Genomic DNA, 11,306 nt, shown 5'->3' with positions numbered 1-11,306 from the left:
GATGTTTTCTAGAACTAGATTTCATGAGAGTAATGTACGTTGTAGGAGCACTGATTGGATTGCATCTGGTAGAACCTTTTCTATCCCTCACTACGGAAAAACTACTAAGTATTCAAAGCTAACAGAAGCTTTCCAAACACTGAATAAAAACCTTCGTGAAACCGATGCTCAGGCTTTGTTCAATCTCCAACAGCCTGCACTCAACTTCATTTCCCTGGAACGCTTCAACCAGACAACATACAGCCAAGATATCCGTACGTCACTTAGTAAAGCAATTAAAGACACACGTCCTGTTATTACCAAAACTAGCGGATGGTTTCCAACGCCAGAAAGGGGACATATTTGGATTTTCAGATGAGGTATCGGAGATTGCTCTGTCAAGAATGGATTCGGAAAAACTAGAAAGTGCCCCTATACACAATCTGGATTCAGAACGGGCGGTAGGATTCATAAATTATGAACTCAAACAACGAGGCGCCAAGAACTTAAAGTGTGCGTCGACTGTTCAAGTAAAGGCCAAATCACAGGACTTGATAGAATCCAAATCTTCTGGTTCATTCCGAGAATATGGCAACATTGCAAAGTTTACGATTCCCGTCATAATGAAAGCCTGGGATGAGCAACAGAAGCATTTGCAACAACAGGGCCTCGCCGGCAAAAAAATAGCTAATGTAGCACAATTTGATAAAAGACGAAATAATGATTTAAACAAACTGAAAAAACAAGGCGATCCTTTTACGAAGGACTCTGATGTGGATGAGATTCTAAATAGTAATATAACAGAGATTGAGAAACAGAAGCGGTTATACCTCGAGATCAGATACGCCCGTGACACTGCACTCTCAGTTCCAAAACAAAGTGACATTTTTCGTTTATTGAAAGACCATAAAAAGTTGCCATCTTCTGTTTATGGAGCCAATCTGAAAACTTACCTGAGTAATTTGAGTGGCAAAGCGGATGTTACGATGACTGATTTAAATTCTGTTCTTGACGGCATGAATCTAACAAAGAGCTGAATACTGTGTTTTATACTAAATTACATATACGTCATAAGTTTGAAAATATGCTGTTATCAGCTTATTTTTTGTTTGAAATAATCATGAATTCGTATTCTACGCCCCCGAAAACCTATAATTCGACATATTACATGATTATGTTTGGTTAAACTTTACGAAAGTACCCATTCTAAGCGCCATTTTGGCCGCCATATTGGGTTACCATTATATTGGATTTTTGGAGGTAATTTCTAATGCCATATTTGAACTCACAGACCCCGAAAACCCCTATAGGAGCACCATAAATACCGCCAAAATACACGTCGTTTGGTGAAAAGGCTTAAAAACTCATATTTTGGTGAATTTATGGATACCCCCTTTTCAGGGGGCATGTACATGGGGGTTAGGGTGGTCCAATATGATAATTATTTTCATATTCCGGATTTGGATACTACTCCACATATTTTAAGCACCGTACCACGTTGCCATCGTAAAATTCGTCAAATAACACACCCCCCTAATTATATACAGACGAACGGATTCGGGAACTTTATGTTAAAATTTTCCCACGAAGAGATTATGGTTTACCGCTGTGACCATAAAAAATAAAAGACGATTTTTGTCAGTTGGTAGGTCAAGAAGAAATTAAAGCAAAAAATAAAAATAAACGACGTGTTTGTTGTCAGCTAGTGCAGAAGAACTACTTAGAAGTACAAGAAATAATAAAAGAAGATTTGTTGGTTGGTAGTCTACACTCTTACAGAAGCAAAGAAAAGTAAAGACATTTCTTCTCAGTTTGGTACTGAAGAAAAATAACTTTGACATTCATTGGCAAGAAAGAAGATTAAAAGACAATCCATCTGTGCTTGTAGATTCAAGTGGAAGAATCCAAGCAAGTTTTGTGGACTTAGGACTTCATACCCGTACAGCTACGGTATCGTGCATTTAAATTCTTTTTTGTATTTTTACGGTCTTTGCAGTTAAGTTTTTTATAACTACTGTAGCCTAATAATTTTGTGTGTTTGTGTAACTTCATTTTTTTAATTGTTAATTTAGCCCCAACATTTAATATGTCTACACTCGGTGGCGACAAGGACTCGACCGCCGTAGACTCGACTGAGTTTAAGCCTGATGATGTTCTTTGCGGTCGGGCAGGCCATTCTGGGGAGGGACCCATTAACGATGAGGCTAAGTCAGTTCGAGAGGCCCGGCATCTTAGACGGGATATTTTGACTCAAATTGGGAAACTTTCTGTAGCCCTAGGTTCTTTGAGTGATAAGCAGGAACTGTTAATTTTTAGATCTAAGTTATCTACTTTAGAAGAGGAATTACGGCATTTCCATGCTCTTTTGACTAAAATCTTTAACTCTGCGATCTTGGCAGAACTTCGTGATAGGGTAGACCCCGAATTTAACTCGTTAAAAAATAACTTTGAACAAAAAGAAAGTGAGTTCTCAGATATGTTGGTTGCTGACATACATCCTGAGGATAGCGCCTCAAATGTAAGCACTAAGATGTCTAGGACTTCGTCTCGGATAGTGGCACAAATTAACCTGCAGCTAAGACGAGAGGAGCTCCAGATACAAGCTGAGGCTGAAGCGAGAGCTGCTGAGGCTGCCGCGAGAGCTGAGGCCATTCGAGCTGAGGCTGCCGCGAGAGCTGAGGCCGAAGCGAGAGCTGCTGAGGCTGCCGCGAGAGCTGAGGCCATTCGAGCTGAGGCTGCCGCGAGAGCTGAGGCCGAAGCGAGAGCAGCTGAGGCCGCCGCGAGAGCCGAAGCGAGAGCTGCTGAGTTCGCACTCAAAGACGCTCAGTTGAGGGCTGAACAACGTAAAGAGGTAGTTTTAGCTGAATATCGATCAGAGGTGGGCTCTCGGCGTAGCTCTAAGAAGGGCTCTTCTAGGCATTCCAGAAATGAACATCAATCGCAGTTTAATTTACATTACCTTTTCCAAACGCCCGTTCAACCTGTGAGTGGACCAGGGCAATCCACACGTTTTCCAGCTGTTTCAGGAGGTCTCGGGGCCGCGGCTAAGGGTCTTCCGAATGCTGTAGAGCCAAGGTCTGCGAATTACAACCGAACTCCTCCCCCAGAGCGTACAGGTCACGGGGCCGCCATTAGTAGTAATGCTTTGCCCCCTTCACAGTTTTCTGCGCCGCTAGGTTTTGATCGCCCAGCTACACGTAATTTGGGTGGTTGTGAGAGGCGTATTGCGTCTCGTGATTTTAACGTGTGTGAGGATCGTGGTCGGGCTGTGCATGTGACTGAGCCCACTCAGCCCCTTAAGGGATATAGCTTGTCTTCTCCCGCTAAATCGAGTTCTCAACAGCAGGATTGCTTTTTTGAATACCAAAATAGTAGGACGTTTTTCGATAAGGCGGCCTTGATTGGTTACGATGGTAATAATATGCCATTTATCTTCTTTAAAAATCGTGTTACGGCCTTAATGGCAGCTTCGCCCTTTAAGGGGACTTGTTTGACTTTGTTACAAGCAGCTTGTGTTAGAACAGCTGCGCAAACGATTGCTAATTTGGTTTCTGACACCCCTGGCTTGTCAGAGGAAGACAGGATAGAAATGTCGTTAGCTCGCTTGTCCCAGCGTTTTGGGGTTCGTGGAGGTCTTTTTGCAGAACCGGAAATTAGAAAGTATCGCTATGGTAGCAAATTGACTTCGACCTCTTCCAGTGATCTGAAAGAGTTTAAAGATGAATTATCGCAGTGTTTGCTTTACGCGCAAGCTTATGGTCAGCGTGACAAATTGGAAGGACGTTTTGTTTTGGATTTGGCTAAGCGACTCCCGTTTGACGCTAAGCAGCGTTATCTTGACTTTTTAGGTGATCAGTATGGTGGCACTGATGAGCCTACTTTTCAGAGTTTGTTTGAATTTGTAGTACGGGAGGAAACGCGTAAGTCGACTGATTTTAGCATTATGCTAATGGGCGATTCTGGTGAGTCGCAGCAATTTAAAAAGTTTGGCAAAGGAAAATTGCCTTCATGTCCGGTTAGGCAGACGTCCGTAAAACCCCACGATGATGTGATGTCAGGGAGTTCGCAGTACTCGACTGTTGTTGGCGCACCGCGCGGTGGTGAAGCCAGACGTAAAAACCTACCGGCATGCATTTGTTGTTCGTCACGTGGTCAAGTTGAATATCATTTTTTGTCTAATTGTAAAGAATTTTTGCGCTTGACACCTAAAGATCGGAGAGATGTCATTGTGAAAGCTGGCAAATGCTTGAATTGTTTGCGCCAGCATATGGTTAGGGATTGCGTTCATGCAAATAACTGTCGTAAGTGTGGGCCTAACAACGATAGGAAACACTATTTTCTTCTGCATGATTTTTATGTGACGTCACGTGATTCTCTGGATTCGGTTGGGAAAGATGATGCTCGTGCCAGAGTTCCTGTGCGTAATGTTAAGATTGGAAATGTTAAAGCAGCCTTTAACCGCGTTACTGCTGCTCGTGTTTTGAATCCAATGACTGGCAAATCGAAGTTGGTGTATTGTCAGCATGATCCTGGTTCGCAGTTGACGTTTGTTTCGAGTGACTTGGTGTGTGAACTTGATCTTAAACCGTACGATAAAGCGTCGTTTAAAATGGATACCCTGGCTGGTCAGAAAGCTACTTGTGCTAACCTTGTCAAACTCAACATCCAGTCGTTAGAGACAGATGAACTGTTTTGTGATATAACTTCGGTGGTTAACCCAGCTTGGGCTGATGATGTTAAAACTTTACCGCATAAACAAGATTTAAATGGTTTCCGTCATTTTCATGACGTGAATATGTTTCATTTGAATGATTGTAGTACTGTAGATGTACTGATTGGCAACGACAACGCTTATTTGATGTGGGCAAAAGAAGAACGTGTTGGTGAAAATCGTAGTGAACCGCATGCTTTACTCACTCCTCTCGGTTGGTTGGCTTGTGGTGGTAAGTCACCCTTAGAGGAAAGCGTTGCTAAAGTGTGCAGAGTGCAGACGTCTTCAGAGTCGGATGTCATCTCTGGCTTTCAGCGTAAAATTGAGTCTCGTGATATGGAAATAGCAGACCTGAATAAAGTCATTCAGGATTTGACGTTGCAAAATGAAACCTGTGAATTGTCTCGCAATGATAAGTTGGCTAGAGAACTTGTTGAACCGAATAGTGAGTTGAAAGATGGTCGATTTGAGATACCTGTTCCGTTGAAGGAAGATATTGATCTACCTAACAATTTTGTGTTGGCGTCAGATAGAGCTGCTGCTTTAAGGAAGAAAGCTTTAAAACAACCTGAACTTCGTGATTTCCTTACTGACACCATGAAAGATCTTAAATCAAATGGCTATATTGAGCGTACTGGTGAAGCAGGAAATGTCAAGGGATTTGAATGGTATTTATCGTACTTTGTTACGTCACAATTAAAAAAGCGCATTATTTACGATGGCAAGTCTGAATTCCGAGGAACTTGTGTTAATGATGTAATGTTTTCGGGTCCTGACTTGTTAAACCCTCTGGTAGATGTCTTGGCTAGATTTCGGCTTGGTAGATTTGGTCTCATGGCTGATGTGACTAAATGCTTCTTTCAAATAAAGTTACCTGAGTCGCAAAGGGATTTGTTTCGTATATTGTGGTTTGAAGATGATGACCTTGAAAATGGTAGGATGGTACCATTTCGTTTTTGTGTACACCCTTGGGGAATAAAGAGTAGCCCGTATATCGCTTGCTTGGCTATAAAGAAAATGATCGAGCAGAATCCCAGCAGTGCTGGTGAATTGACTCTCTGCAATATTGCAAATAATATGTACATGGATGATTTTATATTTTCGGCTGATAGCTTAGAGGAAGCTCAGCAAATCACTCATGAATCAATTGCTTTGTTTGATAGCCGTGGGTTTAAACTTGGTAAGTGGAGTGCTAACAAGGAGGCTATGATTGTCTTGTCAAATTTGGATAATGAGATGCTTTCACCTTTGATTCGTGACATTGACTTTCAGACTGAAAATATGACTTTGCCATCAGCGAAGACATTGGGTTGTGTGTGGCAAACCGAGTCTGACGAGATGCGTATCGCATGTTCCTTAAAGCCCTTAGCTAAACACACGCGCCGAAGTATGCTCAGTCAGCTTGGACAAAAATTTGATCCGCTAGGCTTTGGAGCGCCATTTTTTCTAAAAGCACGCCTTATACTTCAGCAATTGGCGATAGACAAGTTTGATTGGGTCACCGAGGTCCCTGATAGCTTTGTTAAAGAGTGGGAGTCGTGGCTTCGCTCTTTGGACCTGCTTAAGGATTTTTGTTACCGAGATGGTATTTTGCAAACTCTGGCAGTGCCGTTCGGATCGTGAACGAACGCCCTTTGGTACCTTTGAGTGACGACCCTAGGGAATTTACTGTCATCACCCCTGCCTCACTTTTGACCCCATACTTAGACCCATACTGTGCTGTTGGGCAACCACATGATCGTGACCAATTAAGAAGGGATTATCGGTTCAATTTGTCACTTTCTCAGCAGTTTTGGAGTAAATGGATCGATTTTTACTTGCCAGGTCTTCAGGGCCGGAAAAAATGGCTAAAAATGGCCGAGAATTTGGAGCCTGGTCAACTTGTAGTGGTAGGTTCTCTCCAGGACATTGGTAAACGTGGGAAGTATCAACTTGGGAGGGTGCATGAGGTAGTTCCACAAATTAAGAAAGGGAAGCCTGTGGTTTGTAGAGCTAAAGTTGTCGTCTGCAACTATGATGAGAGTACGGGGAAAGTGAAAGTAGACTATGTGTTGAGGGATATTTCGTGCCTCGCCCCCGTAAAGAACACTTAAGTGTTAGGGTTTGAGCCTGGTTTTGTCTGCGGTGGCCGACACTTGTCTGAGCCCAGAACAGTCGGTTATTATCGCAATCATTGTATATAGCATCATTTTTTGCGTGTACCTAATACCTATGGTACCAATTTCATGTATCGTCGTGTTCTTATTGCTGTTCATTCTTTGCATGTCCTTTGTATTTGCGTATTAACTTAAACGTGAGTGATTCAAACAATTTGTGTATCATGTGTTTTTATTCATTGGCTCACAATTGTCGTCAATTCTTTTTTAGTTATGCCATGTCAGACTGTCATAACTAGGGGCCGCTATGTTCCAGACGGTTGTTCGCCTGGTCAAACGTCATGTAGAAACCGTTCGGGTCTACTGAATATTACGTCATGGAAATTCCTAAAACATGAGCCAAAATTGCACCATCGTCCGTAAGACCTGTGTCAAACCTGTTGAAACCGGTTTAAACATGAAATGTTGCGTCGCGCTACTGCTGGCGTGCCTTTGAGTTATCACAAATTTTTCTGATTCATTCTCGAAGTTGTTTGTTGGAAGTCGGTCGCACATTTAACTGGTTTATTTGGTGCTTGCTAGCTGGACAAATTCTCCGTCTTTTATCCAAGTAATCTGTATCGTAGTGACAGTTTTAGAGGTGTAGGCATTGCATCCCCATTTCGATAGCCGCGGGCTAATTTTACAGAAATACACTGTTTGAAAAGAAGTTCAAGTGTGTGTTTCTTCGGTCATTATATACAGACGAACGGATTCGGGAACTTTATGTTAAAATTTTCCCACGAAGAGATTATGGTTTACCGCTGTGACCAACCCATACCGTATATTGGTGTTTTTTCCTTGCATTTTCAAACTCAGTTTATTCAATGGACCAAATATATCAACCAAATAAGCAAGGAATCTAATCCATCTGTCATCATTCAGCAATGAAACAAATTCCAATTTTATTTAAAGGTCAAAAAATAATTTAAGCTTGTCTCTGAGCTCTAACAGTTGGTTGGTTACGTTTCCTCTTGAAAACCATTGAGTATTTGCATGAAAAAGAAGTAGGCTTACCCTACAGCCTACGTGATGGTTAACAACTATGTCAGTGCACAGCTGCTTAAATAATCGGGAGTTAAGGGCTCCTTCTTAACGCTCTAAAGCTCTGGTCACGGCCAACTTACTAGGCTTCTTCTTTCGTCAGAGAGGTTGTTTTTTGGACTACATTAAACAACCTTAAAACAATCTCTCTTACGAAAAAAGACTGACTTTAGGCTTAAACAGCTTTACAATCCTAAAACCAAATTCCCCCCTGAAAACTGCAAAATTCCCTCCTAGTGGGGAATTCCCCCCCGGTTGGGAACCACTGTCATAAAACCTTCATCAATGCAAAATAAAACAGTACTTTTGTATCAATAAAGAACAAGCTGGCTCAAAAGCCACAGACGCAAAATTAACTTGTTTAAAAATGAAATAACGAGAAATTTATGCAATCCATCAGATATGTAGAAGTGTTGCTTAGATGCAAGAATAAGCAAATGCAAGTGCATTCGTTTTAAAAGAATGTATTTGCACGATATGTTGGTGTGTTGGCATCTGACGTTTCAGGCTTAAAAATCACAAAATGCCTTACTAGGTCAGGTCATTATTAACGCCTGTCTCAGTTGATAACGTCTGGTTATACAGTTTACAATCTTTCAGTGACGTCAAGTCCATGTTATTTTACTGTGAAGCTACTGCATATGTTCAAAAAAGTTGTTGAAATTTTTATTTATTTTTGTTTGTTGAAGTAGGTAAAGTTAGGCTACCTCAAATCTTTTTAGAGTAAGTTATGATTAGCTAATTCTGAAAATGTTTATATGCACATTCCCTCTTTTTTTTAAATTTTTCATTGCTATTGTTGGACATGTATTGTCTTGTGGTCTTGTGATTAATTTGCTCATTGTGACAAGCCTACTGTAACTGTTTTATCGATGTAATCAAGCTATCAAAAGAACAAGATTATAGAATAGACCAATTGAAAAAAAAATTTAACTCAAAGTCTAATATTTGAAACAGATACAATTTTAGAAGCCTCTTCCAAAAATGCATCCCCGTCTTTGTAGATGGTTGTGAAAATCAAGCACTGCCACATATTCTTCGCAAGGTGACGCAAAAGAATCGTTTGAAAGATCACAGATTAAAGATTATTTCTACAGCACGAGTTCGGTATGTGAGCGATACTGATAAAAGATAAAGGACACGCGTCCAAGTCCACAAAATCCAAAGCCGCAACTTCAAAATGCCGCATCGGCTAAAAAGCAAACTGAACAAAACCACAAACACACGAAAAATCAAATTCGCACAGTCACACAAAATACAGACTAAAAACAAAACACAAAATATTTCGAAATAATAAACAAAAGAGAAATGTGAAGCAACGCGGCAAGGCATGCAGTGCGAACAATATTATTGTTCACTGTACGATAACCATCAAACCATCGTGTTACATAGAAAGACTAACAACATCGGCGAATGATTGCTCACAATTTTGAAATAAAGGTGGAAACTAGCTTGGATGGTGGATTTTTTATGTTTTCCTTGGACAGAATATGAAAAAAAAACAAGCTGTTTGCCGCCGAATCCAAAATTTCCAATCATGCAATCCTGATTCGACTCCCGGCTGAAAACACTGCTAATGTTATTGTTATTGTTTGTTTATCTCTACCCAGGGTGTAATAAACTGGGTGGGTGTAATTGCTGAAGAAAAGGAGGCCATGAGAAAAAAGCAGGCCACTCTACTCTCGTTAGTGAGGAAGGCTTAGCTTAGTATAATGAAAATCTTATCTTTTCATCGCCAATGCTTGGATTCAAATATGGGACTCACCTTTTTTACCTATCCAGAATTTCAGTTTTTTTCTATATGCAGGCTTCTGCTTGACTTTCGCGAGCTTGATTTTACACATTTGTGTTTTGTGGCAGGCTGAGTGGCTAATTTAACCTACCTTACTTGACCAAAAAGGAAACTACTTTTCCATCATCACAAAATTGAGTGACCACAACTGTTGTACAGCGAACGCTTTCATTTCGCCAGCTATATGCCTACCAATGTAGTTTCCACTTTAGTTATGAAACTTCCCATTCAGTAATGATGATGAACAAGCCAATCATGAATTTCAAAACTAAATTACAGTATAGGCTAGTTAGTATACATAAACTTATTGTAAGAAAATTCACAAAAAATAGCAAATGTATATATGCCACACTTCGGGATTCAAAGTAAATTTTTAAGTGCAAAAACTATTCAAACGAGAAACGATAGTAACATATCTAGAGTTTTCGACCACAATACAATACAATACTAGGCCTACATTAAGTTTTGGTGGCACCGTGGCTCAACATCTCAACACTTCATCATCGCTACATTTTATCATTCCAACTTTTTATCATTTATCAGTCCATTTATTATCGTACTTTGTTTAATCACCTCGATAAACAATCAACTTTTAAGTTTTGACTGCTACGGTTATCACTCAGTAAACTATAAAAAGCCACCACAATCGAACAAATTTAGACTTAAATGAAGTATCAAAGATTTAAAAAAGACAACATTCTGGTTCAAGACATTGTGATGGCACGTGAAGTAACAACGTATTTCAACGACGGTGGCATTCAAGATTTTAGAATTAAGCTTGCTTTTGTCATGGATTTAATAGTTAACCCAACTGGTTAGTTAACTTTTATTCAAGAAGTGATTAACTGTCGAAGTGATGAAATATAGGATACTTCTGATCAAATGACGCATGATTAAACGTGGTACGATGAAGTATAGGGTGATTAAATGTCGAAAGATGAAACATAACCTAACCTAAATTTTGTAACAAAAACATGAAAGTAGCACAATACATGCATCGAAATCAAAGAAAACTGTAGGCTGCAAGTAGTTCACAATGAGCGTTTCATAAATGTGATTGTACTCGCAAGTATCCTAACACAACAAAATAGAAATTTACAACATAAGAAAGCAAAAGGTTTTCACCAGCAGTGTTGCTTGCAATGTAGGCCTAATTAAGTTGTGCGAGATCTCTGACTTCCATTTGCCACTTTTTGATATTTTGTGGTTGGTCTCTATTTTTATGGGAACAAATTCCTTTCTTCATTGAGTAAGGGAAAAGTAATGAGTTTGTTTTGTTGATGTATTACATTGTGTCATTTAGGCTACGATTTTGCTGACAAACGATAGTCTGCAATGTGTGCAACTGCACTTTTAAAAAAACTATGTACACTTTTAAGACAGGTGTTTCAATACATAAACCTTTCTAGTTTTACATATGCTGTAAGCTTACATGCAAATAACGTAGTGTCGAATATATGAGTCGTCATCCAAAATTACATCTTCTAGTCGTCTTGGAAAATTATTACTAAACGCGTCTCTCAAATAACAGCATTGCTCAATGATTTACAAACTGGAATGTGTGGCCGAATAGTGATGTAAGGACGTAAATGTTGGTGGAACATGAACGATTTCTTCGGGAAGCGTTTTTCAACATGCCCGTTAA

This window comes from Aplidium turbinatum, chromosome 4, assembly GCF_918807975.1.
Source record: "Aplidium turbinatum chromosome 4, kaAplTurb1.1, whole genome shotgun sequence".
NCBI classification, from domain to species: domain Eukaryota; kingdom Metazoa; phylum Chordata; class Ascidiacea; order Aplousobranchia; family Polyclinidae; genus Aplidium; species Aplidium turbinatum.
This window is presented reverse-complemented; position numbering follows the sequence as displayed.